Source organism: Xenopus laevis, chromosome 7L, assembly GCF_017654675.1.
Source record: "Xenopus laevis strain J_2021 chromosome 7L, Xenopus_laevis_v10.1, whole genome shotgun sequence".
In the NCBI taxonomy this organism is placed as follows: domain Eukaryota; kingdom Metazoa; phylum Chordata; class Amphibia; order Anura; family Pipidae; genus Xenopus; species Xenopus laevis.
Genome location: NC_054383.1, coordinates 21,633,858 through 21,657,620, shown reverse-complemented (window position 1 = coordinate 21,657,620; position 23,763 = coordinate 21,633,858).

Below are 23,763 nucleotides of genomic sequence, written 5' to 3'. Positions count from 1 at the left end.
AACAAATGGAAACCAATTGCAAATTGTCTCAGAATATCACTCTACCTCATACTAAACGTTAAGCTATGGTGACCAGACCTTTTAATAGAGTACCGAGACCGGTGGCAATACTCCTATGAGCAGGGAAGGGAGCAAAGTGCAAGGAATATGCTGGTTTGTGCTCTGTTTATTATATTTTCACCCTGTCTTTCATGTAGTAAATATAGGGTTGCCTCCTGTCCTGTACCAGACAACCCAGTTTTCTCTTGGACTGTCTGGATCAAACTCACCTGGATTTTGCTGCTCTAAAACCCAGACAAGTCTCTACACCACAACCTCCAATCACTTTTGTCAAATCCTTACACATAGTCAGCATAACCCCATCCCAGACGTCATCACAATATAATCTCCAGTAACATTATTACTTTCTCCAGAGCCAGCGGCCCCTGTGAATGCAAGACAATTCTCCAATGAGAACAATGGACATCCTTTGCCCTATTCTTTGTTGAGAAAAAGCTGCTGCATTTATACGGAACGCATTTTAGGACATCGTCAGGGGAATTAGTTGTCTTGCATGCGCTGTCCTAAGCAAGAGGAATGAGACATGGCATGCTTTTTTACTCACCCATTCTCTGAGGCTGATGTCACAACTCACTCCTCTCTCCTCAGCCGTCAGCTCTTGCTCCTCCCTCGTCAGCCATCCGTCCTGGGTCCTTGCTTCTCACTCCTCCCTCCTCAGCCATGAGTCCTGGGTCCTAGCTTCTCCCTCCTCAGTTGTCAGCTCTTGCTCCTCACTCCTCAGGGTGCACATATTCAGCCCTGCGCCCTGATTATAGTTATTTGTTCTTGCCATTTGTTTTAGCCAATAGGCGTTTTAGGTTTTTTAATTGCAGCAGTCAAGTTCGAGCTACAGCTGGTGGCTAAGGAAGGAGAAGCGAGGACCCAGGACAGATGGCTGAAGAGTGAGGAGTAAGGACCCAGGTCGGATGTCTCAGAAGGGAGGAATGAGGACCCAGGACGCATGGCTGTGGAGGTAGGAGTGAGGAGCGAGGACCCAGGTCGGATGGCTGAGGAGCGAGGATTGAGGAGCAGGACCTGGCAGCTGAGAACGGGGTAGCGAGGTATAACGTCTGCTTTGAGGAGGGGTGACTGGAAAAGCAGGCGACGTTGCATTCCTCTAGTATAGGAGGTCACATACAGGAGATGGATTTCCCCTGACAATGTCCTAATATGCGTTCTGTACATTTATCCTATAGGCACATGCAAATTGTCTCAGTATATCACTCTCTACATCATACTAAAAGTTAACTCAAAGGTGAACAACCCCTTTAAAAGAAAACCAACATAGTCTAAATCCCACACTTCACAGTGAAGCATCACTAAGGCCTCGGGATCTCTATATATCCTTTTAGGAACACAGATAGATATCAGTTATGAACCATTAATTCAGCCACCTGTGCTTCCTAATAAATGAAACATTGAATCGCATCACTAGAGGGTTTGAGCTCCCTGAGCTGCTCACAAATTCAGTGAAACCTTCAGGGCGTTGCCCTTTAATATCAAAACTAAAGCTAAGAAATATCAAATTGGCAGAATGTGTAGCAGAGTTAATTCCTGGAATTTATGTCAGAACCTTTTAATTCTGGCACAATGTTTATATTAGAATATAATATCCCCACTTCCGAGAAACCCAACGCTTATTCAGGCATTTTAATTCAAACGGCATATGCTTGTGTTGATGTTTCCATTGTTCTTTATTCATACCTCCCAACATTTTGGAAATAAAAAGAGGGTCAAAAAAGTTGGCGTGCCTACCATGGCAAAAAATGTTTGCCCACGTCCATTTTTGTGGCCACACCCCCTAATTTCCATGTTCATTTTACAAAATTTGGCAGGTTATGAAAGTATGAAATTATTTGTGTTTTTTTTCAGTTATTACAGTTTTACTAATGAAGGTGAATTGCCCTTTAAGCTGTGAGTCTAACTTTTCCCAAGAGACCTGTTATCTTATATTGTTACAATTACTTACAGTATTTGCTTATCTCGAAATTGTTACAAAAGTATCTTATCTGTTGCTGTGGCTGTTCTGGGCTCTTTGCCAAAAGCCATTTAAGTGAGAAACTATAATTCTTTTTCTGGCTGTTCAGTGCAGAGAAAACGGGACTTTCGGGTTGAACGGTCAAAAAAGGGACCGTCCCTCTAAAAACGGAACAGTTGGGAGGTATGCTTTAAGGCTTAATAATTTTAAAGGGGTGGTTCGCCTTCAAATTACCTTTTCATATATCATAGAATGGCCAATTCGAAGCAATTTTTCAATCAGCCTTCATGATTTATTTTTTATAGCTTTTTAATTATTTGCCTTCTCTTTTTCCAGCTTTCAAATGGGGGTCACTGACCCCATCTAAAAACAAATACTCTGTAAAGCTACACATTTATTGCTATTGCTCATTTGTATTAGTCCTCTTTCTATTCAGTCACTCTCCTATTCATATTCCAGTCTCTTATTCAAATCAATGCATGGTTGCTAGCGTAACTTGGATCCTAGCAACCAGATAGCTGAAATTGCAAACTGGAGAGCTTCTGAATAAAAGGCTAAATAACTTAAAAACCACAAGTAATATAAAATGAAAACCAATTGCAAATTGTCTCAGAACATCACTCTCTACATCAGACTAAAAGTTAATTTAAAGGCGAACAACCCCTTTAAAATACTACAAAAAAAGTGTTCTTTTGAAATTAAATCGGATCAACCAGTATACATCATATATTGAAATAATATTGGTTTATTCAACTAGTAGGCGGAAAAACAGAAAGCCAATTCTTTAAGACAGTTGTTTAAAAACAAAACTGACATTTGGGAGATCATAAAAATATTAAATAAAAGCAAAAAAAAAAAGATAAATATGGATTTTGTCTACCTGTCAGTTCCCAAACAAGAGAATAATGGAAATGTAGCTCCTTTGCATTTAGCCAGCAATATATCAATGTAATGCCTGTCTCCTTCATTCAGATGAACTCCTTGCTTTTACTTGTGATGTGATTGTGACCTTGGAGAGTCAATAATAGCAAAAGGAGCCCCATGGTGCTCATTAAAGAAGTATAGGTATGGGATCCGTTATCATTAAACCTGTTATCCAGAAAGATCCGAATTACAGAAAGGCTGTCTCCCATAGACTCCATTTTATCCAAATAATCCAAATTTTGAAGAATGATTTCCTTTTTCTCTATAATAATAAAACAGTACCTTGTACTTGATCCCAATTAAGATATAATTATTGGAAGCAAAACCAGCCTATTGGGTTTATTTCATGTTTACATGATTTTCTAGTAGATTTAAGTTATGAAGATCCTAATTACGGAAAGATCCATTATCAAAAAAACACAGGTCCCGAGTTTTCTGGATAACAGGTCCCATACCTGTACTTGGATGGTAAAAGGTGTAAAGTAGTGATGTCCGGGTCGAGAAAAAAATCGACCCTCACCTAACCCGAACTCGTGCCCGTCCGCACCCTCCACTTTTACAAAAGGGGTGGGAAGGCTCGCACCTATAAAACTGGAAGCTGGAAGTCAAAAGCTGGCAGTCTATGGCGAAGGGTGCGGAGAGCAGGCAGAAAAGCTCAACCCTAACTCGCTCACCTCTCACCTAGGGTTGTCATCTTGGCTTAATTTGAATACAGACAAAGGGGATGAGCTCTGACAACAGTGGGAGGGTTGATGAAATAGGGGTGATATTTATGAGTGGTACAGTGACATCTGGGGGTGGGGCTATGACATCACGCACCATGCTAATGGTGAAATTGTGGCTGTTTTTTTAACCTGCCAAAACCAGGTGGGAGGTTTTGAACCAAGCAGCTGGCAACTCAATACATTGCTACTAGTGATGTGCAGGTCGGGATTTCCCCAACCCACACCAGACCCTAACCCGCCCTCCCTTAGCCCTTGCCCACCTGCTTCCGGGTTGCTTCTATAGACCCGCGCCGCCGATGACTTCACAAAAGTGGCGGAGCGAGCAGGAGACAAAACCCAGGAGTCGGAAGCCAGCACCTACGAAGAAGGGTGAAGGTCGACCCAAACCCGCAGGTCACGTGGGTATCGGGTCGGCACGTACATCACTAATTGCTATTTATGTGGGACAGAACAAGTTTTTTTTTTAGCAAATTCTTCAATGCAAGGACCTGCAGCCACAGACACCGGGGTGTAATATATGAAAAACATGGTACAGGTATGGGACCTGTCAGCCAGAATGATTGGGACCTGGGGAAATCATTTTTAAATATTAGAATGATTTGATTAAAATGGTGTCTATGGGAGGTGGCCTTCCCATAATTCAGATCTTTCTGAATCCCATACCTGTACCTTGTGCCTAGCTATCAGTAAGTGAGTCCTAAAGACAGCGCTTGGTGGGAAACCGCGATCCTAGTCAATGGCTTGTTGCTAGGACATGTGCAAGTACTAAATCCTTCTGCCCTTCACCTGCCTTGACATGGCATTCCTCTCCCTTGATTTGACTATTCTGCACCAGGATTTAGGTACAGGGAAGCACAAAGTATAAACTGTAACTTTCCAAATCCTACTGTACAAAGCTTTAGTCGGTGTATCATTACTGGTACACATGCATGGTCTGCCAGCCAGGAAGTAACTTCACATAGTACTATAGGTATGGGATCCGTTATCCAAAAAGCTCAGAATTATGGGAAACACCATTTTGATCAAACAATTTTAATTTTAAATTCTAAATAATAAAACAGTACCTTGTACTTTATCCCAACTAAGATAAAATGACAATCCTAACGGGTTTATTCAATGTTTAAATGATTTTTTTTAGTAAACTAAAGGGGTTGTTCACCTTTGAATGAACTTTTACTATGATGTAGAGAGTGATATTCTGAGACCATTTGCAATTGGGTTTTCATTTTTTATTATTTGTGGTTTTTGAGTTATTTATCTTTTTATTTAGCAGCTCTCCAGTTTGCAATTTCAGCAATCTGGTTGCTAGGGTTCAGATTACCCTAGCAACCATGATTAGAATAAGAGATTGGAATATGAATAGGAGAGGCCTAAATAGAAAGATGAGTAATGAAAAGTAGCAATAACAAGACATTTGTAGCCCTACAGAGCAGCTGTTTTTTAGATGGGGTCAATGACCCCCCCCCCCATTTGAAAGCTGGAAAGAGTGGCCGATTGAAAAGTTGCTTAGAATGCTTAGAATTATCCATTCTATAACATACTAAAATTTAACTAAAGGGTGAACCACCCATTTAAACTGGCCATAGACGCAAAGATACAATCATACGAAATGAAGATCTGACGATATCAATGGCCTGCCACTACGATTTGTGGGACATAACTTTCCTACGATTGCTGTCTGTCACTTAATGGCCTAAGTATCGTGTAGTTTGTTCTATTTACTACTTTATATTAATCTGAATGGCTAGTTGCAGGCTGGAAGATTGGTTCGTTCCGGCATAGCCTAATAATCTGCACATCTATGCGCAGCTTTAGAGTAGAGGGAAGCAAATTACAGAAGCATTTTGGATAACAGGACCTAGACCTGTACAGATTGCTTGATCTCTGATCTGCTAGGGACCCCAACCGATGTGGCCTGAGAAGGATCCCTTTGGATTTCTGGGCCCTGCAAAGAGCATGCTTTGTTCTTCAGAACCTTGACAAGGGCTCCACATTCTTCCATGCCCTTAAAGAGCCCATTTTGCAGTCACTGGGGTTCCCTTTTGCTTGACACATCCAGGCTTCTTACAGTAACACCTTTCTCTGCCTCAGCCTGCTTCTACTTCCACAACTTCCTGTGCAGGCCTTCCTTCCTGTCCGTTCATAGTGGGCGGGACATCCTTTCCTGCATAGAAACAACACAGAGCTGGCAAATGTTTCTTGATCACAGAGAGAGGTATCCCCAGCCTCCTGACACACACAAATAACACATACCAGGGCACATTTATGACCACAAGTGCAACAAGCAAAGTGCAATTGACATGTATTTTTTACTAATCCCAGAGAGCTAGTGTTGTTGTGCTTTCCAGGAGGAGTTGTGGCCAATGCATCAATCATGTCATTGCACCTGCACTTTAGCTGGCTTCATTTTCAGCATGAGAATGATTTGTGTGCTTGATTCTTTACAAGGCAAGTGTGCTGCACCCAGGGTTGGACTGGGCCAGCAGCACACAGGGAAAAAACCCGGTGGGCCCCGGCCCTCATGGGCCCCACTGATCAAGGACTTCTGCCTTCCCTTCCTGTTGGTTGGACCTGTGGGCCACCACACACCCCTGCTAGATGTGGGCCCAGGACCACTGCCCCGGCTTCCTGCTGGCCAGAATCTGCAGCCCCCCCCTGCTGGCTGAAATCTGCAAGTTGTAAAGGTGGCCATACATGTAGAGAGGCAATATTGAGGTGGGCGATAGGCTGATCCGATTATGGGCCCTAGATAGAGCCCAACAATCTAGTCATAATGTAAGGCAATATGGGCGGCTCGGATCGTGGGATCGCAACAACGAACAGATGCAACCGTGATCCGATGGTATTTTTAACCCTGCCCAGTTCACATGTGGCCAATTTTCGGCCAGATATCGATCGGGGAAGCCCATCTGTAGGCCCCCCACACAGCCAATAAGCCGCCGACATGGCCTGTCAGCAGCTTTTATCGGCCCATGTATGGCCACCTTAAAATGAGAATGGAGGTACTCGACTGGGCAGGAGTTTGCAAAGGAGGTGAGGGTGGTGGGCCCTTTAAATGGAGGCCCCAGTGGGCCCCAAGTCCAACACTGGTTGCACCTATTTATGGATGACAATAAAGAAGTCCTGAAGCTTCCACTTGGTCTGGAGGTGACAGTAGCTTTCCTTGTGTCAAAAGGTGAGGCGGCACTTGATTCAGAACAGGGGTCCTGTAAAAAGCAGCGTTTGCACAACTGACTGTGAGGAAATTTGCACAACTGAAAAGTTAAGAGCTCAGAGGGGTAAACAGTAATTTTGTTTATGTTGCTGTCATGTTTTCTGCTGCAAATTATGGAAATATACCTGGTAGCCTTACACTGACAAATTATTTCCAGCATTCCAACCTTTCAAAGGGCAATTTGTTAACGTTAATAAACATTATTTTCACGGAGACGAACGTCACCTTTTTTTATTTCTCTCCCGGTGCGTGTTTTGGAAAGGACATTTGCATCCTCTTGCTTCAGTTTTCGATTTTGAAAAGCATCATTTTTTTTAAAGTCGGAATCATTGTGTTTGGCACTGAGCTTCAAGGGCTTACGCACTGGGTTTCATAAAGCCGTATGATCAAAGGGAAAATGTGATGTGCTGTGAGGATAGCGGGCAAAAAGGAAAACACGGAATAATATTATAAAGGATAAAAGTTTAGATGCTGTTATGTAGCTAGATATTCGGTTCAGAGATGAAGGCGACAGATAATTATTCTTGAGGTAAAAAAAGCACTGAGTTCTGAAATACAAAGGCCACATACTAAGACATAATGCAATCCCAGAGTAAATTAGACAATATATTCCTGACATGAAAAAACAAAGTTCCAAACATCAATAACTTGTGTAAGGTTGAAATGTGCACACATACGGTAAATCAAACAATAAGATACTGAAAGGAAGACAGGCAATCTATTCCTCCATTATACATTCACCATCTCTATTATTCATCCACTGGCATTACGCAGCAAGCGGTGCACCACTGTTAGAATCTGTATTTTGAACTTTATACATCTACAGGCATTCTTGGACCTTAGCGGAAAGATAAAAGGAGCAGGTATAAACTGTAGAACAGAAGGCTAACACTGAAATATTTGTAGGATTAAAAGATTTATTGTCCAGAGTATCCAGAGATTTATTATTCCAAAAATATTTTAGTTGCTAAATGCCTTAGGGCTTATTCCAGCAGGAAATTGGATACTATTCAAGATAAAAGTAGTAATACAAGTAGTAGGCAGTATCACTCGTGGAACCTTTATTTGGTGCACAAGAAATTTTAAAAAAATGGCACTTGGGGGTGCCAAATGTTAGGCACCCCCAAGTGATTGTTTTTACTTACCTGAAACCCCAGGCCGGTGCTCCTATCAGCGGAAAACTGCACCGGCCCGGGGTTTTTCCATCGAGCACCACAGACCGATTCTCTTCCGGCTTCTTCTTTCTTCAAATTTCCCGGGGCAGACGCATGGGCAGTAGAACAAAATAGCTGACTTTTTAGTTACAGTTTGGCTTTTCGCTCTACTGCGCATGCGCAGTTTTCTGCTGATAGGAGCACCAGCCCGGGGTTTCAGGTAAGTATATACAATCACTTGGGGGTGCCTAACATTTGGCACAACCAAGTGGAAGAAGAACCTACCCCTGATGCCACCAGCCCCCTGACGTCTGCCTGCATGGTCTGCATAGGGGCAGAAGGTGACTACCCTAGTGTCACCTTTTATACTGTATGTCTCTAGCTTTAGGCAAGTTTACATAATACTTTAGCAACTCAGAGGCTGTGGGTGGCACAGATAGGGTCCTAGAGCCCCTTACTGCTGCATACTAGGCATACGCTTCTTCTGCCAACACCTAGTTCGGGCCTTGCAAATTAAATAAAAAGATTTAGTTATAATATAGATTGTCAGTTCTACCTTTACGTGAAGCCTAGGTTTCCCACCTATTAGAAACAATCACCTTTAATGGGCCAGTAACACAAACAAATCATAGGGTTTAGTATGCATTTAGATATAATGCACTGCTGATATGCAATAGTAAAAATTGGGGGAATCTATTCAAGTTGAAATAGGGCCAGGTCTGGACTGGTCTGGCAAGGTCACAAAGGCCCGGGCCTAGGGTGGCAAATTTTAAGACGTGGCATGCCACCCAGCCGCATCTTAAGGAGCACTGGGGACACAAAGTTACCTAGTGTTCCGGTGCTTGACAGCACGCTTGTGGAGGAGGGGTACGTGCAGTTTTTTTTTGGCGCTAGGACCGTGCAGCACCGGGGGAGGCATGCGCGATAGCTTGGCATTTGCCAGAACCCACAGATCCGGGCCTGAGTAGGGCTCATGTAGATAACAGATAAAATTCGTAGGTGATGTCATAGGGGGTGGGAAGGGCCAGGCGGTGATGCCACAGAGGGCGGGTTGGAGCGGGCTTGTGATGTCATGAGAGCAGGGCTATGACGTGGTGAATGGCCGATTGCTGCATCAATCTCAGAGGATCCTGCATAGTTCAAAACCTCATAGTTGTCAATCCTATATGTAATTCATGGCTCTGTACAGGATTAGGGTGAAAACCCCTTTCATATAAAATGGGACATTGGTTGCTAATAAATAGTTTATTTGTAGGAGCTGGTTAAAGAAATACAAACTTATTTTAAAAAACTACATTTTCATATTATGGTCTTGGGGTAATGGCACATGGGACGATCAGGACGTGTATCCATACGACTCCTGCGCCCTATCCTGCCCCAATACGTCTAAACTCCACCTTTTTAGCAGGAAGCCCCATCACTTTCATGGTAGTCTGGTCCCCTCACTTGTTCGAGCCTATGCTGATGGGGACCATGAACTGATTACAAATCAGAGATTTGAGTGGAGGAGGACATAGAGGAATGGGCAGAAACCTCTGAAATGATTGAGCAAGAGCTTCAGCAATATACAGTACAGTTGGCCATAGATAGGCCAAAATTATTTGGAAACATATTAGACCCCTCCAGACTGTATGTATAGGATCTGCCTAACCAATATCTGTCATTTTTCAAGCAGGTTTGAAAATCCTGCCAGATGGGAACCATGTCAGGCCAATGTTCCAGTCTTTTGATGGGTCTCCATAAGTCCTTATTTATTATCTTATGATTGGTCTAGAGGCCTAATGATTGGATCAGCCAAATATGGCCCACCAAATGGATGACCAAGCTGAGCAACAATGCACTCTTTTATGGATCTGGTCAAGGAAGGGAACTTACTGTGTATGACCAATCAATTCGATTGCTTTAAAGGGATGGTTCATATTTAAGTTACCTTTTAGTATTTTATGGGAATGGCCGATTCTAAGCTTTTATAGTTTTTTAATTATTTGCCTTCTTCTTCTGACTCTTTCCAGATTTCAAATGGGGGTCACTGACCCCCCTTTAAAAAAACAAAAGCTCTGTAAAACGACATTGCTATTGCTACTTTTTATTACTCTATACAGGCCCTCTCCTATTCCATATGCCAGTCTCTTCTTCAAATCAATGCATGGTTACTAGGATAATTTGGACCCTAGCAATCAGATTGCTGACATTACAAACTGGAGAGCTGCTGAATAACTCAAAAAACACAAATGATAAAAAAATAAAAACCAAATGCAAATTGTCTCAGAATATCACTCTCTATATCATACTAATAGTTAATTTAAAGGTGAACAACCCCTTTAAACTAAAAACCTAGATTGTCATAGGAGTCCTACTGCATCTAAATCTTTACTGCCTCTCTTTAGCAGATAATGTTCTCTACTTAATTCACATAAGAAGATTATAACACTACAGGAGACTCATGGGAGGTCATAAGGAAATCCGTGATTTTACTACTTAAAGATTAAGCAAGAGTAAAACTGCAACGTGAGCCATCACCTTTACTGAACCTAGGGACGCACATAGTCATACATTTTGGCTCATTTACTACAAATACAAAGGAAGAATATACATGTAAAGAAATATATTAATGAATTAATGATACAGTACTTGTAATAGGAGCTTCCAATAAAGAATTATGTTGTGTAGGTTCTATTTTAGTGCATTATTTTCTTTGAATGGGTTTAAGTCATTGAAGAACCAGTAAATTATTAACATTCGTAATAATCAGATGAATTAGACATGCCTATTACATGTTCTTTTACAATTGTGTTTAAGCTAACCTAATAATATATTCCATTATTTAAACGTGCCAGCAGCATCATTCTATTATTATTATTACTACGTTGAAACAGACAGCAGGAAATAGAGGTCCCAAGCATTGCCAGAATACATCTGTGTGCATCCAGCAATCTCTCTGATATGTTGACAGAATGGGGCCAGGGGATGCAAATAAAGAGAACTGTTTCTCTGGCAGTAAATATATTCATTTAGAACAGAAGTTAGAGAACAGTGTTTACTATTTGTCAGTCTATTTCATGTCTTTTATTTCTCTGGAACAATTACATAAAATAGAAGTCGCCCAAAACCTATAATCATGAGCCTTGTTAACGTTTCAATCAAAACCGTAGGAGAAATATAAATAGCATATAAGCAAAGGCTCTGGCTCAATTTATTATTGTTTAAGTATATTTAGTTAGTATATTATTGTTTAAACATGAATATCTTTAAATCTATTATATTTTCCACTAGAAATGTGCTTCACTTCAGGGGAATGATTATGCAGGTGTAAGTTTGTCCTATCACCATGTAGATACTTTCAGGGGCAACCATGGTTCCTGACCCATAATTCACAGGCCACACTACAGCAAGATAATTATGGAAAGTAATAAAAGGCTATGGCCAGTCAGCAGAATTTGAGCATATATTCAAAGGTACACTTATATAGTAAGTCACCAACTAATCTTTGCCTAGTTTTGCAATACAGACACTTTGTGCAAATTTGATCCAATAGGATTTTTCTAACCAGAATGTTATATATATATATATATATATATATATATATATATATATATATATATATATATATATATATATATATATAGTCAATTTTTAGGTAGGACAGGTCATTGGATTCAAGACCAAGGAGGAAGCTGCTATGCAAACTGACTGGAAATATTCAAATTCGCAGTACACGGGGTTTAGCAGATAAAAGTCGATATTGGATCAAGAAGTCGGGGACAGGAAGTGATCAACGTAGTCAAGAGAAAAGCAGAAAGGCCAGGAACTAAGAATCAGTTAATTGGAAATTATAGCTCATGATGTCATCACGTTTGGTCTGAAAATTCAAATATTTATAGCTGAAAAGTACTTTTTCCAATCGCCCAATGTAGGTCTATCTTCATAGTTCCTGGGTGTGTTTATATATTGTCGTTGTTCTTTACCTTGCCTGTCCCTATCCCTGGCTGATCTGCTGCCTGTACTGACCGATGCCTGTTACTGACCATTCTTTGGATCCTGATTTTGTACCGCACTACTGTTGATTACGGCCTGTGACCTTGACTTCTGCTTCCTGTTTTGGTACTGCTGTTTGTGTCAGGTCTGGCCACAGGTGAGTGACCACCGGGCTGGAGCCTATTTGCAAAGAAATACCCCTGAATGGATGGATAATTAGTAGAAGCCATAGCAAGGCAAAAAGTAATTATTTAATAACAAAATGAGAAAATAATCAAACACACAGAAGTTGAAAAATACAGGCCTGGAATGAGGCTGGCAATGGAGAGAGGCAAGTCCAGAAACAAACAAAATGGTCAGGGCTGGCGGCAGGCAGGCGAAGTCCAAAAGGCAGGCTGAGGTCAAATGGCAGGCAGCAGATGAGCGATTAGGAGTCGGGAACCAGGTGAGAACAGGAAGGTAGGAGCGAGGAACACAGGAAGGCGAACACGGAGCGAGGCAGGGAACACAGGAACCAGGGATCAGGGATCAGGCCGGAATCAGCATAAACACAGGTAGAATGGGTTCAGGAGCTCAGATGATCAAGCAACAGGAAGTTTGATGGCACAGGCTTATAAAGGGCCTTGATTGCTTGACTGACAACACATGTTGTTAATAAGGCAAGATAAGGTAAGCGTGTTGCAAGAATATAGTAAGTCTGTTCAGGGCAGTGTCCAGTATAAGCACTAGGATTCCCCAGTGGCTCACCAGTATAATGCAGGATTGTCCAAATACAAAGACCAGGGTTTGATTCCATCATGATTCCTGACAGTTTGGTATTGACCCAGCCTTTTCCACATCTACACGTAAACACATAAACACGTTTGGATCCCTTGCGTGCCCAGAACACTCTCCTTGGTCCTCTCACATTAAGACCTGGTGGCATCCAAGTAGTGTAGGGTTCCTCCAGAAGCAAAAGGCGGCTGTTATAGGCAGAAGAGTCGTGCCCGGGACCTTGGTGTTAGTTCTGGGTTTGGAATACAGTAAATTACAGTTCCAGTTGTTTTTCATGATTGAGTTTCAAGGTTTTTAATATATAAGGGCACATTTGAGAATGGTAAATTCTTGAGTTTTTTTTTCAATTAAAGAAATTGATCATGAATATTTTTGATGCAAAGCAAAAACAATAATCTTAGCCAGTAACACCTGCAATAAAGCTAGGGTAATAAAACAAACAAATTGAGAGGAAACTCTTAATATTTCTATTAGACAAACCAAAAAGTCAAAATAAAAAATACTGATTAAGTTGCTCTTTGTCAATACAATCCTGTCCAAGACAATTTAGAATCCGCTGAATTCCAATCAATGGAATGATTACATCACCCTAAAGTGAGAAACTTTCAAGGACTGATGAATTGTTTCTATTAAAAATATGTCTTTTCACTAGATATTTCCTTTAGCTGTAAGAGTAAGAGAATCCATGCTTCACACTCTATATCTTGATGTGCCAGGAGATATAACTAATGGATGAGGCTCTCTGAATGTAGGTAGCTCTGTGACAAGCACATCAGTGTTGAATTGAAATTGTAAATCAAATATGCTGTCACTGGATTAGAATCCTAGTTGTAGCTGTATTATGTATTGTATTGAGAAGGAAAGGGCATGATTATAGAGGTACAAGGGAACAAATCAAAGATGGTGAATATAATTAGTGGTCGGTTATAGAGGGAGAGGTTTTATTAGTCTGTAGAGACTCTTATGGAAAAGAACATACATATTAAGACTGAATCTTCCTGTTCTATTACATCTATATAGTTTAAAAAATCCAATGCTTAAAGGAGGCCCTCACTTTAAAAAAAAAAGTCTAAAGAATGTATGTTATGGGTCTGTTCCCCTAGGGTTGTGGCCTGGAGGTCAGTTAGGTGAAAGCAGGGTTTGTTTAATGTTCTACTAGATATATCTGTAAACACATGTTTATGAGGCTGGGTTTCCAAACAGGGTTGGACTGGGGAGAAACTTTAGCGGGCCCCATCCCCAGTATGGATCTGAAGGGATGATGGAGCACTCCCTTTCTTTGTGGATGCTAGCGCAGCCGGAGTTACTCTGTATGGGAGAGGAAAGTACAGGGCAGGTTCAGAGAGTGGGTGTCTTGGCAGGTTTACGATGGTGGGTTGGGGCCTCGGAAGTGGGTTGGTGATGGGGGGCCTTGATGGTGGGGGGGACCCCTGTAGTGAGGTTATGGGCAGGCACAGAAACCCCAGTCCAAAACTGTTTTAACAACAGGGTGACTTATCTTCTCAAAAGTAAGTTGTGCAAACTAAATTACATAGGCTAAACCTTGAAATCTGCCCATGAATTTGGGTTGACCTTAGGTATCCATGTAGAGATACATGTGCTTAATATTTTTGTCACCACTAATGACTACAAATGCATGGACAGAAAAAAATAAATCATATAAACTGCACCATTTGCATCTCCAACATAAAGCTTCAAAACACATTGGGCATTAAATCCTAATAGGTGACCAAATGAGCCATTTGGAAGCCATCTATTTTTGCCTTTTGGCAAAGGCTTTGAAATGATCTGTATCACATCATCTCATGTACCTTCTATAGAAAGCAAGAGATCATATACTAGATATTTCCATCTCCCTGATCAAATGAAGCATTCTGGTTGGATGACAAGTTGATTGATTGTTTTTATTGTTAGCGATGACCTTGAGAGCATCTGTAACACATCCCCACGTATGTATCTCCTTCATCTCTCATTGCATTTAACATCACATCATTGCTGCCCATGTCTTTTGGTGCAAAACTTTCCTGTAAATATTTAAGGCAACCATACAACAAAGACAAACACATGAATAAGAAGCTCTTGTGGTCTGCTTAAATGGCAATACACAGTAGAGTTCAGCATAAGCTGAATAAATTGCATTTTCAGACTTAAAAACTAGTTTTTCTCCTCTGAAACCTTTGTAAAGGTCATGAGCAGAACAAAAAAGATGTTGGAGTTCATTACAGAGAATTCTTTGTCAATTAATGTATTGAGACATCATGGCAAATTTATGGTTTGTGATAATATTTAATAAATAATAGATTGCCTCAGACTAAATTTTATTCAAGTTGGTTTTAAGACCAGTGGCCAATGTAGGGATAATGCAGCAGTGTAGTCCATAGTGCTGGTTTCTTTTCGGGTTTTCCAATATATACACAAAATGATCTGGGCTTAGGGGGCAGAGATTTAAAGGAGGAGAGCATGAGGCTCCTGTTCCTAATTGAAAAAATACAGCTTCAATTTGATTGCAATGTTTTCTTATAATTTGACCAGCCCTGGTTTGGAGAACCCAAAAAGATATAGACCCAAATTCACTAAGCGCCGAAGCGCCTAACGCTAGCGTTGGGCATTTTCGTTACTTCACAAATTTGAACGCTGGTGTAAATTCGCTAGTGTTACTTCGCACCCTTACGCCTGGCGAATTTTCGCTACGGACGTAACTACGCAAATTCACTAACGCGCGCAGTGTACTGAACACTACCTTTTACGCCAGACTTCCTTCGCCACCTCAGACCAGGCGAAGCACAATAGAGTAGATAGGGATTGCTTCAAAAAAAGGTCACATTTTTCTAAGTCCCAAAAAACGCTGGCGTTTTTTCTATATTATGGGTGATAGGCTGAAAAAGATTGAAACATTTTTTGGGGCTCCCCTCCTTCCCCCCTACATTTCCTAACTCATGGCAACTTAACTATACAGTGGGCACATGTATAGGGCAAAAAAAATTTTTATTTGATGTTTTGAAGGTTTTCTAGGCATTTGTAGTGATTCTACGTATTTCTCCATTGAAATTTGAATTTGGCGCCGTATGCAAATTAACCATCGCTAGCGTAACTTCGCTTCGCTTAGCGAATCAACGCTAGCGCAACTTCGCAACCTTACGCTACCCCTGTGCGCAACTTCAGATTTTAGTGAATTTGCGGAGCGCTGGCGAAACTACGCCTGGCGAAGTGCGGCGAAGTTGCGCCTTGCGCAACTACGAATCTTAGTGAATTTGCCCCATAGACAACTATCTTTTTTTCTTTCTTTTTCTTTTGAAATTCTTTTTATTGAGATTTTCATTAAAATACAAGAATTTGGCAATATGTTAATCATACAATGTTTCAACAAAGAGCAAAACAAATATACTTAAGCATAACGGTCAGAACATTTGACATGAAAATATCTTTTTTTCATGCGAAAGTCTCATCATTCATTTCAGAAAGATTGAGGCTGCATATTCCAAACCTGTTTCATCTGTATGATGTTGAAAACTAGTAAGACAGGTTTTTATGTGTATATCTCCTGTGATACCTACAAGCAAAGTGTCCTAGTTAGGAGCGCTGCAGGGAACAACAACTCCATGGCATTCCGGGAAAATCTCTTGATAACAGAAAACTTTCAAAAAGTGCTCTGGGCTCTATTTTGCAGAAGATGCCGGAGTCTTATTTAACTCTGAATGAAGGCCAAAACAAAACAAAAAATGTACATTATATTAAAGATATTATCCTTTTACAATGAGATCATAATGAAGTATGTAAGAAGAAATGAACATTGTATTTTGATTGATTGGAGTAGTTACAGAATAGAACATTGCTGAATTATATTTATAAAGGTGCATTGTTTCCAGTAATATTATGAAGGCAAGGTGTAATTGTTCCTTTTACATAATGGACTTAGAATGTTCATTTTCATTTGCAATTTCTCTCTCATTTGCTCTCACTTCTTGAGTTGACCTGCTTTAGAGGAATACAGCAAGAATGGGAAATGATTTAAGATGAGCATTATTATGTATGCAGAGAGTTTGCCTTTATATGTAGATATTACCTTTCATATTCTTTACACAGAGAGAGAGAGAGATCAAAGTTTGGAAATTTTATGAATTTTAGTGTTTTATGCAAATAATTCGCTTTATAATATGGGAACGATTTTCATGGTCTCGAATATTAAAATACTCTCCTTCCTGCCTTATGTCAACACATAATAGTGATTGGCACGGATAGGTGCCATCTTGGTCAATAGGTTTTCATGATAGAATTAAAATAGAGACAATAAGAAATTTCAACCAGAGTAAAAGTATTGTCCAACATATATGTATATTTCTCTTTTCCCTTCGGCTGTTGGACATAATTACATATATTATAAACATAGTCTAATATTGGATGCTTTCTCAAGACTGTATTCCACTTTTTAATGTACTGTAAGAATTCTAAAGGAGATGTAGTCTTTCCTGGTGTCTACAGAAAAGTTAATTGGGTCTTGACCCTGGTATATAGTAAGCTCTGTTGGGGCAGGAAATGATGTGAGCGATAATGCTAATAAAACTTGCCTATAAACCAAAAAACAATTGAAATAATAAAGAATAAATGATACATTTTCCAGTTTGAGAAAAAATCTGAACAGACTTGAAAATACCATTGTTCCATTCATTTTCTACGTGGCTATAAAATCTGCAGGGTTTTAAAGAAACTTTTAGTTTTTAGTTACCAAGGTTTTTATTCTAGATTTCGCAAATTTTTTAGAAAAATATATCACAGCTATTACATTATTAAAAACTTGAATTTAAATATTTATGCTGGGTCAAGTTATGGAAAAACATGATCTTAAAGGAGACATATTGTGTAAAAACAAGAATCTGCCAATGCACTTTACTCCTCTATCTATAGGAAGGAATGTGCTAAAAAAAATCCTCCCAAAATCCAACTAGCCCTGCCCATCTGTTCCACTTCCTGTCTATTGAAAGCTGTTCCACTTCCTGTCCACTGAACTCTCTGGTTGTGCAGGGGAACCGGTGGCACTCAGCACATTGCACTGTAGGACAGGAACCAATCGGCAGCTAGGCTGACCTGATAGGGAACTGAAGCCAGTCTTTACTTGTGTAACTACAGGGCTGTGATTGGCTGTCCTCCTTCTACTGTGCTTCTGGCAGAGACTGAAACCCGGACAGGCAGGCCCGGATTTGCAGTGAGGCTGCAAAGGCCCAGGCCTAGGGCAGCATCAATTAAGGGGCCGCATGAGGAATTTTCTTGCCGGAGCACTAACAACAAACGGTTAGTGCTCCGGCATCAAGCTGACAGAATGCGCATGCGCGCTATCTTTCGAGAGGGAGGGGCAAATCCGGCCCTGTGGACAGGGACTGTAGCAGATCTATAGGGATCTCCTATAAAGGAGCCATTTTCAAAGATAATATACATTTTTAAATAAAAAACAACATATGGGGGTTATTTATGAAAGTCCGATTCTATCTCAACATTTTCTGCTACGAACTCCGATCAAATCCGCTTGGGTTTTTTACACTTAATTGTAATAAAATTTTCCCGAAAATTTGTTGTGCGAGAAAAAAATCAGATTTTCACACATTTTTCTGATTTTTACCCGAAAACTCTGATTTCTTATGCTTTTTTGCCCGAAATCTCAGAAAACCTCTGGCTATTGCACAAAACCCAGCGCACATCGAAAAATCATTAGGACTTCTCCCATTGACTTGTATCCAACCTTGACAGGTCTGAGATGCTGGATTTTCTAATTCCATCCTCAGGGTTTAATAAATTCCGAAAAACTCGTTTTTTTTTTTTTTGTTTTTTTTAATTCAAATCTGCTTTTATTGTAAAATATAAGCAAAAATAAACAAACAGAAAAAAAGGAAATAAAAAGTAAGTACAAGGTATTTGTTGCAAGAACATGCAGTAAAAATTACATGCAGAATGTCACAAAACACTATCAAAGCAAGTTCACAACCTCCTATGCAAATTCCCTCACTACGTGCCTAGGGGGGTGGGAACATGAGCGTGGGTGGACATGGAGATCTGATGGATAGTCCAGGGTTCCCAAATAAAAACTCATTATTTTTTAAAAGTCTGATTTTATTTTAAAAAAAATCAAGAATTTTTTCGGGATTTTTGTATTCGGAGTTTAGTAAATAACCCGTATTATTCATTATTGCTTATACATTTTTTAACATATTCTATATGACTCCTTTAAATTTTAATCAGCCCCCTAGCTACAGATGAACAAATAATTTAAAGCGGACCTGTCACCCACACATAAAAAGTTGTATAATAAAAGTAATTTGTAAATTAAACATGGAACCTAAATTCTTTTCTTCATTAAAGAATCCATACTTGTTATAAAGGTGTTTAAATATCTGAGTTGTCAATCAAATATTACCTGCCCCGCCTCTATGCCTGAGGCATAGAGCTGGGGCAATCAATTACTTTCACTTTCCATTCAATTACTTTCACTTTCCATTCAGCACTTCCCCCTTTCCTCCTCACACTCTATAATTGTGTAGGTCACTGCACATGGGCATTAGGTCCCCCATTCGGGTGCATACACAAAATTTTGGGGTGATACTAAATTTGTCTTAATAACGATGTCAACATCATGGCTCCTGCCTGCTTGTAATTTTTGTAATTCCAAGACTAAAGGAAACAAATTTTAAATAATAAATATAGTGTAAGTAAAGTTTATTTTGCTCAACTAACTTGATGGAAAGGAATTTGGAATTATGTCTTAGGGTGGCAGCTCCCCTTTAAAGATTTTCATTTTAGTACCAGGAAAAGTGGCTCTCACAAAGGCTGAGTTACAAAATAATTTGAGATAGTCCTCATACAAATGATGGGTAAAAACAGATTCTTTTTTTTAATGACAAAAATCAAACGCTGCAGATATATCAGTGGTATTTTTTTTTTATAATTTATTATACCTGGTGGTAACATGTCCCGTTAATAAATCCTGCTGCTACCAGTGACTCGAACCATCTTCAGACCACATAAAGATCTTTTTACATAGATAAGTTAACATCCATGTATTTCTCTTCAGCACGATTTCCCACTAGATATATATGCCTAGATAATGCATGCCCAGTCAGGTCTTTCAAGAATAAATTAAAATATATTTGTTCATAGGGGTTTTCATAAATTCCTGGCAAGATAAGAAAAGAATTTATTTTTTGTAATGCCTATAGATGATGGTGTCCTTTCACATGTTTCTGACTCACCTTTATTTTTAGCTGTATGAAGAGTCTACTAATAATTCTAGACCAGATGGTGCTTTTTCCTGTAGCTTTACCTTTCAAGTGGAAGTAAAGGCGCTGAAGGAGAATTTTTTTTTTATTATTTACAAAGCCTTGATGATTTCTGATTGCGCCTGTAAAAGAATTGGCTCTATAAATGTATAAAGTAAATGTTGAACTATTATCAGAATAAATCCACTGACTGGAGCAAATACAAAACATGTTCTGACAAAGGGAAAGTTTTATTATTAAGCCAAGGCGCAATGAGGATGTGACTTCATAATTAAAATACAGGTATGGGACCTGTTATCCAGGATGCTCGGGGCCTGGGGTCTTCCAGATAATGGATCTTTCCGTAACTTGGATCTTTATACCTTAAATCTATTAGAAAGTAATTTATACATTAAATAAACCCAATAGGCTGTTTTTTCTTCCAATAAGGATTAATTATATCTTAGTTGGGATCAAGTACAAGGTGCTGTTTTATTATTACAGAGAGAAAAAGGAAATCATTTTTATAAATTTGGATTAATAGGATAACATGAAGTCTATGGGAGATGGCCTTTCCCTAATTCAGAGCATTCTGGATAACAGAAGTGACGCCTGAATTGCTTACTGGGATTCTGGATAACGAGCTTCCGGATAACAGATCCCATACCTTAATTTTAAAAAGGGGTCTTCTGCACTCACCCTTATTTATTTATTAAAGGATATCAAGTCACTTTTCATGACAAGAAGTTGGTTAAAAATTCCATGTCTTTTATGCAAAGTGGGAATTGTTTCTCCTTTAGCCATGGATTTTAGTTGTCCAACTACGTCTTCATCTGGTCAGTTCTGCACTCACATTCCTTTGATTAACGTATAGTTCCCACATTTTACTCTGTGTGTACAGCTTATGGGACCTGTTATCCAGAATGCTCGGGACCTGGGATTTTCTGCATGAGGGATCTTTCCATATTTTGAATCTCTGTACCTTAAAGGGGTTGTTCACCTTCCAAACACTTTTTCAGTTGAGTTGTTTTCAGATTGTCCATCAGAAATAAAGACTTTTTTCAATTACTTTCCACTTTTTATTTTTTACCATTTTTCTAAAATCTAAGTTTAAATGTCCCTCTCTGTGGTGTTTGAGTCTGGCAGCTCAGTAATTCAGGTGCAGACTCTGAACTGTTACAATTTTGCAACATTTAGTTGATACATTTCTCAGCAGCATCTCTGGAGTATTAGCAACTATTGTATCAATTCTAACAGCTGCCTGTAATGAAACCCAGGGATTCTGCTCAGCAGGGACAAACATAAGAAATGTATCAATTAAATGTATCCATTTAGAACAGTTTAGAGGGTCGGCGACCCTCCCTCCCAGAGCTGCTTTAGAAGGTGAAAAATTAGACTTACACTTCAATACTAGAAGAACAGTCACACATAGGAAATAGAAAGTAATTGGAAAAAGTCTTTATTTCTGGGGAACTGTCTGAAACCAACTGAACAGAAAAAGTATATATATATATATATATATATATATATATAATATATATATATATATATATATATATATATATATATATATAGTCCAAGTTTCTCCCGTACACCGTTCACAGTTATGAAGATCCGGGTGTCTCCACTACATGCTTCATCCATATATATCAAAAAGAGGTGGAGCACCTCTCCTCCTAAGACCTTTATCAAGACCTTGTTATCTATAAAAAATAGATAACAAGGTCTTGATAAAGGTCTTAGGAGGAGACCGAAACATTGGCCTGTTTTTAAATGGATTAATAAAAGAAATATGTTTTAACTTTGTTCGTAACACCGGTGTGCTCCACCTCTTTTTGATATATATATATATATATATATATATATATTAAACATTAATTAAACCCTATTGGGCAATAGGTTTTGCCACCAATATGGATTCGTGCAGGATTCATTAGTTGCCATTAGGAACAAGGTTCTGTTGTATTGTTACAGAGAAAAATAAAACAATTAAAAAAAAATATAGACATATTTGTTTAAAATGGACCCTATTGGAGATGGAGATTTCTGTCTATTGGGTTTCCAGATAAGAGATCCCATACCTATATATAGAGACTCGATTTCACTTTCCAACAGCTTTGCCTTAATGGTAACTTCTGTGAGGGGGTCCCTGTAATTTGGAACTGGCTAGACCAGGGATGACTGACATAATGGTCAACTTAAATATACAGGTATGGGACCTGTTATCCAGAATGCTTGGGACCTGGGGTCTTCCTGATAATGGATCTTTCCATAACTTGGATCTTCATACCTTACGTCTACTAGGAAATCATCTAACTATTAAATTACCCAATAGGCTGATTTTGCCTCCAATAAAGTTGAATTATGTCTTAGTTGGGATCAAGTACAAGCTACTGTTTTATTATTACAGAGAAAAAGGAAATCATTTTTACAAATCTGAATTATTTGGATAAAATGGCGTCTATAGGGGATGGCCATTCTGTACTTCGGAGCTTTCTGGATAACGGATCCCATACCTGTACTGCAATACTTTATTCCCCTTATCTTTAATATATTGATATGGCTGAGTGCAGATGAACAGCTTTTTGTATATTCAAAACCTTTCCCTGGACTCTTTTTTTGCATTAGCATTTTACTTTGAATCTAAACAAGATTTAATGGAAACGGTTGAAGGGCAAAATCATTATATATCAAGTTCGAGCAGACACATGAGGTACAAACTGAGTATTCAGCATTCAAAAACTATAATCATTAAGGTCAGTCCCATCAATTGTTTGGGAGGGGGGGATAAAATAAAAAAAAGAATGAAAAATAGTCACCTTACTTAGGTAATGTTAAAGCATAAATCATGTTAAACTTTAAACTATATAATAAGATTCTCTCCGGCTTTTCTCTCAGATCAGTTGGTTTTTAAAAATTCATAACGTTTGACCTCATACAACAATTCATGCAACTGTTTAACCTGTTTGCTCTTAAAATGAATGTTTCTTGGAAATAGAACATTCTCATTCAGGTTGGATTGTTTCCAGGTAGACTGTCCAAGTCATATTGTGCAATGTGTTGAAAGGTATTTAGTGCAGTCTATAACATGGGACCCGTTATCCAGAATGCTCGGGACCTTGGGTTTTCCGTATAAGGGATCTCAATACCTTAGGTCTACTAAAAAATTATTTAAACCAAATAGGCTTGTTCTGTCTCCAATAAGGATCAAGGTTCTGTTTTATTTTTACAGAGAAAAAAGGAAATAATTTATAATTTTTTTTAAAATTTAATTGATTAAAATGGAGTCCATAGGTCACCTTCCCCTATTTCAGAGCTTTCTGGATAATGGGTTTCCAGATAATGGATCCCATACCTGTTCTGGGAGAAAGGCTTAGGATATAGGCAGTCCCGATACTTTCCTTGTCTATTGATGCCTCTAACCTGTCCACATAAAAAAGAAAACGATTGCTTTGAATTAAGATCTAATACGTTATCTGGAAACCCGTTATCCAGAAAGCTCTGGATTACAGAAAGGCCGTCTCCCATAGACTCCATTTTATCCAAATAGTCCAAATTTTTAATGATTTCTGTAATAATAAAACAGTATCTTGTATTTGATCCCAACTGAGATAAATTTAATCCTTATTGGAAGCAAAAACCAGCCTATTGGGTTTATTTAATGTTTACATGATTTTCTAGTAGACTTAAGGGACAAAGATCCAAATTACCGAAAGAACCATTAATCGGAAAACCCCAG